The sequence below is a fragment of the Varroa jacobsoni genome, unplaced genomic scaffold, assembly GCF_002532875.2.
Source record: "Varroa jacobsoni isolate VJ856 unplaced genomic scaffold, vjacob_1.0 contig03577, whole genome shotgun sequence".
Classification (NCBI taxonomy): Eukaryota; Metazoa; Arthropoda; class Arachnida; order Mesostigmata; family Varroidae; genus Varroa; species Varroa jacobsoni.
The window spans coordinates 13,171-20,540 of record NW_019215049.1 but is presented as its reverse complement, the minus strand read 5'-3'; the positions used below and the strand labels follow the sequence as shown (position 1 = coordinate 20,540).

Here is a 7,370-nt window from a genome sequence, read left to right as displayed (position 1 = left end):
GCCAGCTCATGTTTGTAACAGATAATTGAATTGAGATGATTCGTCCATGAAACCCTTTCATAGGGCTCACACAGTTATATAAACCTCACCATAATATATATATAAACTTTCCCAAATTGCCTAGAAGATTTAAATAATTACCATTTCAGTGCTTATTTATTTACGATATTGAAATGTAATATAATCTGCATAAGTTTTACTTTTACCGCAGATTAAACTCCTCTAATAACAATAGGGCTAGTAATCTATAAATTTCACAAGAAGATATCGTCGTCTAGTCGTATTCTTATGTGATTGCGTGTATTATAAGTAAATATAAACATGTATGAAATCTTCTAAAGTCTCATTTATTTTTAAGGTGTCCTTACAAGAAGAGGACGGTTGGCGGACGTCAAGGCGCTTGGGGAACTTCATGGCTCTAAACAAATATACACAACAGTTTTTGTGTGTGGATGCTTTCAGATACATTTCAGAAGATTGCTTCCCTTAGTCCGGATCACCTTCATTGATAGCATGTACTGTCAAATAGAATGCAACATTTTTGTTTTTATTTGGAACGTTTTCAAATCTGATGTACTCTTAATTTGCTGACAAGTTTCTCAGATGTTTCGGTACAAGTCGTCAATGTTCATAATCTCCTGGATTTTCTTCGTTCATTATTATCAATTATCGTCCACTAATCATTCACAATTAAGTACACACTGAAAAAACGGAACAATCCAAAGGTTTTGGATCTTTGCATTTTTTTGGGTGGGACTCTGTATATATATATATATAGATGCGATCCCGCTACCCCCGTGTCACAGTCGATTCGGCCCCCTCCACGTTCAAAAACAGAACAGTACGAAGCGTTCGCCGAGGTATCTGACACCTCATTTTTTATAGCTCTTGCCGTGACAACGTTTAGTATGAATAACGCTGGCAGCATTTCTCGTGTTGTGAGATACCGAGAAAGCACGCGCACGCCGTGAGCAAAAGAGGCACGCAATAGGAAACGAGGTCAGTGCGAAATAGGCCCAGGCTAATTAATTGAGTGAATATTTTTTTTATTAATATGCCAGAATTCCAATTCTCCATGACAATGGAGACCAATGGGGAATGTTTAGAGGAAACTCTTCACATGCACCGATAGAGATGCTTTCCATGAACGCTCTCGTTTAGAGTAGCTGCCATCCGCTTCGTTATCGCAGCTTCGGTTCAGAAATCTGGTGTTTAGTGTTTTACGTCTGGTATCGCCGTTAGGCATTCCGTCAGACGGCCGGATTCTAGCACGAAACGAACCGTGTATCTTTTCCCGGGTTCGAACCTAACGCATAACGTGTCCCTAATATTAGCAGGCAAACACGTTACCCACTAAGCTAACTCGAGGACAAGCCTGGGGAGCCTGTCTTTCAAAAACAGACAGCGTCGACGTTTCAATGGACACAGGCCGTGGCAGTATTCTTTTGTGACGTTAATATGCAAATAAGTGTGTAGCCCATATCACAAATACAAATAATGTTCGGCACACAACGGCTCGGACGGGCGTCCTCGTTACGACCCTACCAACAGGCCAACATAATTTTATTTGACAGGCCTAATGTTCATGGCCGTATGTATGTATGTATGTGTGTGTGTGTGTGTGTGTGTGTGTGTGTGTCGATCAACTCGCGTCCTACCGTCGACGGAGGGCCAATACGCACCTATGAACTTGCCACACGTCGAGGTGGATATGGCCTATTGTTATTGTGGCTCTTGATGATCCTCACTTAGTAGGCCACTGTCGATTCATGTGTCAAATTAGCAGAAGCCAGATTTTCGCAGTGAATACACATTAAACGCATTCTGGGCGCATGGTCAGGCCAATCCTTAAGGCATTGTACGTATAAATAACTCGAATGATAATAAGGACGCCCAACTCTCTCACGTAATAAACAAACAAATACATTTTTTTTCCTGATAAATGTGTTGAAACCCGCACTTTGTATAAATCTGTCGTCAAATGTATTTAATGAATGCACTTCGCACAAATAGATAGAGTAACGGAGAATTATTGATAGCTTGTAAGATAGTAACGACTGTTCCATGAGCAGCGGTAGCAACGCTTAGTTACAACAAAACTTCAGGCAGTAGAGATAAATTTAAAGGAATCAAAGCAGTTAGGATAGGGCGGCGAGCGGAAAGAATAAAGGGCAACACAAACAAGTGATCCCAAGTAATACAATATAAAGTAATTTACTCAGTAATGCAAGTTGAGCAGATACATATACAGATGCGAGTAGTACGTGTACATAATAGTACGGGCATAGAGCCTGAGACGAAACATCGTAGCAGATCATCATCGATCAGAAAACACTCCGTCCGGATACACTGCGACTGAAAGAACGTAATAATTACGCTAACATCTCTAAATAAGGCTGTTTGCACGTAGTCCCTACATGGTTGTATTAATAGACCCGTCAATTAGTTTACATGTCATTTTGCGATAATAGTGAGCTTTTTAGTTAAACAACGAACAGGCCATATTTGGTGACGCAGTGTCGCCCTTTTTGCTGTCACGGCTGATCAAGGTGCTGGCACTTAAAAGCCAGCATTCTGTGCGCGTATGCGTTTTCCCTACCTTTCTGAACGCTGTTCCTCAGAGAGACTTTTTGTGGTCGAGGCAAACGCATTTTGCAAAGGGTGCTGCTCGTTGTTGATACACAGGGCAAACAAGTTCTGCTATCCTGAACTGATGCCCGGGGTGCCGCTAGACTGCAACTCGTTAAAATGCATCCGGCACCACGTTCCTCAAGCATGAGTACCATATCGCTCGTGGTTCACTCTGTCGCACTTCGAAATGCACTTCACAGCAACGAGATAGCAGCAACATTCACACAACTACAGGTAAGGGCAATTAAGCATAGAAGCAGAGGCATTGGTAACCGATCAACGCGACTTTGCATCAACCCCGTGTCCTTAGGCGATCGAATAGGTTAGTTCTTAGGTTCTCTGAGCAGATATGTTGTGACACCTACAAGTTCACTTTCGGTAAGCAACATCGTAAGACAAAGCCGACCTCGATCTAGACCACGACCTAGGTAGGCCAAGTAAGAGAAAATGCTCAAAGTAGTGTAGTTTTGGACTGGAACTATCTTGAGTTTCTTTTCTAAACAGACAACAGCGGCACAAAGTTGACACGGGAGATGCGTTCTCTTAGTTACTGATTCGTCGAGGACCATTTGCTTCGTTTTCGAAATGTCGAATGCGTTCGGTGTCCTATATTTCTCTGTAACGTTTTTTCAGGGCAATATCGCTGCGTCCATTGGCAAACCGTGGCCAGTTCGCTCGCGACCAAAGAACACATCCGTATCGCTATGACGTTGCTGATTATTCAATAGATTAGATTTCACGCGCTTGCGTTGACGCTGGCCACGATGTCGTACGGGCTCCGTTGTTGTTTACTCTATGCAGCCGACAATGATACAATTAAGTTGGCTAGGAAAGAAGTAAATACCGTATTACTGCTTCGTGTCTCAATAGCAGGTTCCACATGATCCTATACTTTGCAAGAAATATGGAGGCCAGGGCAGAGTTATAATGTGTGCGGTACATGGACATACCCAGGATCAGCAGCAGATCGAAAATGAGGTAAAAGCGTACAACTTTTACCCAGCCGGATCAACAACGAAAAGGTTGAGAGCATTGGCTAACGATGCCGATGATTACATCAAGTTGGCTGGAACGATTAAGACGATTGAAAACTTTGTATAATAGTGATCTCCATACCACACGAGACAATAACAACTTAATCCGACTACTATCTCTTACGGACGATCGCGCCAAGTGTCAAAGCAGCACGTAAACGCACGACGGCAGGCACAACGGGATGCGCACAGAACCGATTTCGAACACTATGATTCTTCCTATACGTTCCTAAGCGATCAGCAAGCGAGCGATGTATTGAAATTTAGAAGCCTCTGTCTTTTGGTACTTATCAATCAATAATGAACACACACTGCGTCGCAGTGAAGAGCGTAGGCCGTAAGCGATTCCTGTTCCGGTAAGTCGATTGCATCGCTGTTTGTCGTTATTCTGCCTGCTGTTACTCGTTCGTTGGTCTCGTCAACTGGTATTCGCGAGCAGATCTATTTAGCACTATACGATTATCTGTAGTTTTTTTTTTTTTTTTTTTTTTTTACGACGGATATATCCGTTAGGCGACGCAGCTTCTATGACCTGGGCAGGTGCGACAGCAACAAGTCGTTGCCGTAACGTAAGCAGAACAGTGATGATCTCTAGCTGATTTCGCACCGCGCTATAGCAGAACGAGCTCGGGGTCACTCATAACAAAATCGCCAGTTACTCTTACGCTTGAACTGGCACCAACTTCAGGGCGAAGAGAAATTATATAAGTGAAGGGGATTGAGAGAACGAGTTATCTGTGGATTTATCCGTATGTTTGTCTGTCTACCCGTCCGGTCGTGTGTGACTCACTTGTCGACACTTGTGGAGATTTACGTGACCATCACACGTACACACACCTACGGCCACAGCTAAGCGTTAACGGTATCTATTTCGATATCGCTTTTCTGCATCGTCGTAGTAACAGTCAGTCTTATTTACCTCTAAAATAGCACGTAACGCTTTCAGCGCCAACTGCGCCACCAATCGAGGAGCTAGCTACGAGAGCGTTTTTCGTTTGTTCCGTCAGTCTGCTATTGCTCCACCTGGCTTTGTACTACGCGGAGTTTCGCTTGACGACGGTTAGCGCCTATCCCTTGAGCACAAGCGATTACGGGCCACACCGTCAGCGATGGTGACGCTAGTTGCGTTGCAATAATCAACTCTCGCCTGGTTTTTGTCCGCCGCGGTTTTACACGGGTTTTGAGCGAGGGCTGAACGTGGATAGCTATTCGTGAACGGCCGTGAACGTCTGCAAGTGTCTGTGACTCGAGGAATCATCCCGCGGCGACTCCATAGTCTCCACCAGCTCGCCGTTATTCGTCTGGCGTGGCCGCAACGCTCGCGGCTCATCAATCTCGCCGTTGCCGCTATAGCGGGGCCCGGAGTGGGAAAGGAGGAAAACGGATGAATCGGCCCCGTATGCGCTGTACTGCAAGGCTGGATGGGCTAATCTGTATGTGTGTGTGTCACGCCGTTGTTATTGGCACGATGCCGTGGATACTATTACCGATGCGTCTCTCTAGCGGTTCCCTGTCGTCTGCGGTGGCTAGGATTTTGTACATTTGTATCTGCTATTGAAGCGCATTGATCGCTGGGTAAGGCTGTCACTGACGAGCTCTTTGTCGATTCCTATAGATGCTGCCGTTCGTACTGAACGTGTGGCTGTAAGATGCACTGCGGATGGTGACAGCATTGGCGACGGAGCGATCTGCTCTTTGACTGTAGCATCGCTCCCTCCGGCCTGTTCCAGCCTGCGGTGGCGCTTAAGCATTTCGGCAGCGGCCGTCCCATAACCTTTGCTGTTCTGCTGCCGCCGCGGACGTCGACGCTGTGACGCGTTGCGTCGCGTCATTTTTCTTTACTTGACGCTCGACGAAGCCGTTACAGAGACACGGGCGATGTCGATGCAGTGCAAAACTTTGCTAAGGCTTGCCGAAAACGGTCTCCAATGCGTTTTTGAATAAAGACGTAAGCACTCTTGATAGATAGATAGATAGATAGACAATTTAGTGTACTAACAGCGATATACGAAAAGGTTATTCAACCCAATTAAGTATAAAGAAACACAAAGGTCGGTGAGGACTGTGCTACTGTGTTCCCATAGAAGAAAAACAGGTTGGCCAATAGATATCAGCACGGAGACGAGGAGACAACAATAACCTGTAATACGACAACCACTGCTAGCCTAGCACGATGCCGTATATTACTGCGTCCATGATTAGAACGGGCAATGAAGTCCGACGCGCAGAAAAACTTCGTTACCCTTTTTCGCTTAGAATCTGATTGCTGTTCATCGATTTGTTTGCCTGCTTTTTTTTACAAAGGCTCGCTTTTTCTTTGCGTCTGTCCGTTTGTTCGCTGATTTGTTCCCGGGCTGGATTAATCTTTGCGTAACTTCGTGAAAGCAGAAACGGGTAATTTTTAACCCAAAGAGACTGCGGCAACCGACATAAAATGCCGTTGCGTATATCTCGATCAGTGGCTCGTACTCTCGTGGCAAGGCACTGCATCGAGGGCGGCAGTGAAGCTAAGTAACGGGCCACTTCGAACCCTTTTGACCGTTAAACTGCAACCGTCAATTGGTGGAACCAAAGGTACCTATAAGGCTTAATCTAAATCCTGTAGTAACGCGATAATTTCAGCTCGGAAGCGCCGAATTGTGTACATCCCGGTGCCAAAGTGACGCTGCTGCTTACGCCTACGAACAGATCCCAACTCTATTTATTGGTCGCCGGATGACGAAGTAATTTTCGACGTTTAACGGTACGGCATGTCTGTTTGCTCTTCTGTCAACAAGAGCCTTCTACCCGAGTACCCGTGAGTATTCCTGTTTCTCCTGGCGTCCTACCCGATTGCTCTGGGTCTATGACCACTGCATTGTCCACTGACCAAAGCTGCGGACTTATAATGGCATTCGACTGAGCTCAACTGTGAATGAACATAAGAAAAGAATACTTTCGCAGTCTGCGTTTATGTAGCGTTTGTTTTTTTGTATACCACGCTTTATATTTCGCGTTTCACGTCCGGTATTGCCGTTAAGCACAATCCCATCAGACAGACGGCTGGCTTCCAGCACGAAAAAAGTCTGTCTGTATATGCCCGGGTTCCAGCCTAGACCGCAACGTGTCCCCAAGGCAAATGCGTTAGCCAGTAAGTTATCACGGGGACTCTTCGTACTACCCTTCGACTACTGTAGTTGCTTATGCATAACTTCTGCCGCTGCCATTGCTTAAGACTGATTGCTACTCGATACCCTATAGAAAATTAAGTCATATCACTATTGCCTAAATTGGTATCATTATTGTTATTATTATAGATCTTGCATAGGCAGAATTACAGGTAATGATGACAAATCACCTAAGCTACCGATTGAATAATCGCAGCGTAGGAAACCCTTGCCGACACCAGCAGCGCCAGGCCAACGGACTGCAGAGCCAAAAGTCATTTTCGAATCTGATGTAGTCGCCCTAGCGCTTGGGGCGCTACTTCTGCCGCCACTGCTGTTGTCGTTCTAGAGTCTTTATCACTTCTGTTACTGCAATTTTTGGTCGTATTAGGTCTGATGGTCCGATTGAATCTCGGTTCGTTGAACCTATAAGCCGCTAGGCCAGTAAGAGTAGGTTCCAGCAACAACGCTTATCGTGCGCTCACTGCGAGATTACATTATTGTCGCCGTCGCAAAGCATGAAACGGTGTCACCGTTGTAAAAAGGTAAACGGTACGAA

General features: G+C 45.3%; 1 long non-coding RNA gene across 1 annotated transcript; it reads right to left on the bottom strand.

Moving 5' to 3' along the window:
• Positions 1 to 324: 324 nt before the first annotated feature.
• LOC111272850 (uncharacterized) lies at positions 325 to 5,677 on the bottom strand. The gene is made up of 2 exons (XR_015315875.1): positions 3,582 to 5,677; positions 325 to 3,424 (listed from the first exon to the last, which is right to left on the bottom strand). It is a non-coding gene; the product is annotated as an uncharacterized LOC111272850 (long non-coding RNA).
• Between the last annotated feature and the right edge of the window lie 1,693 nt (positions 5,678 to 7,370).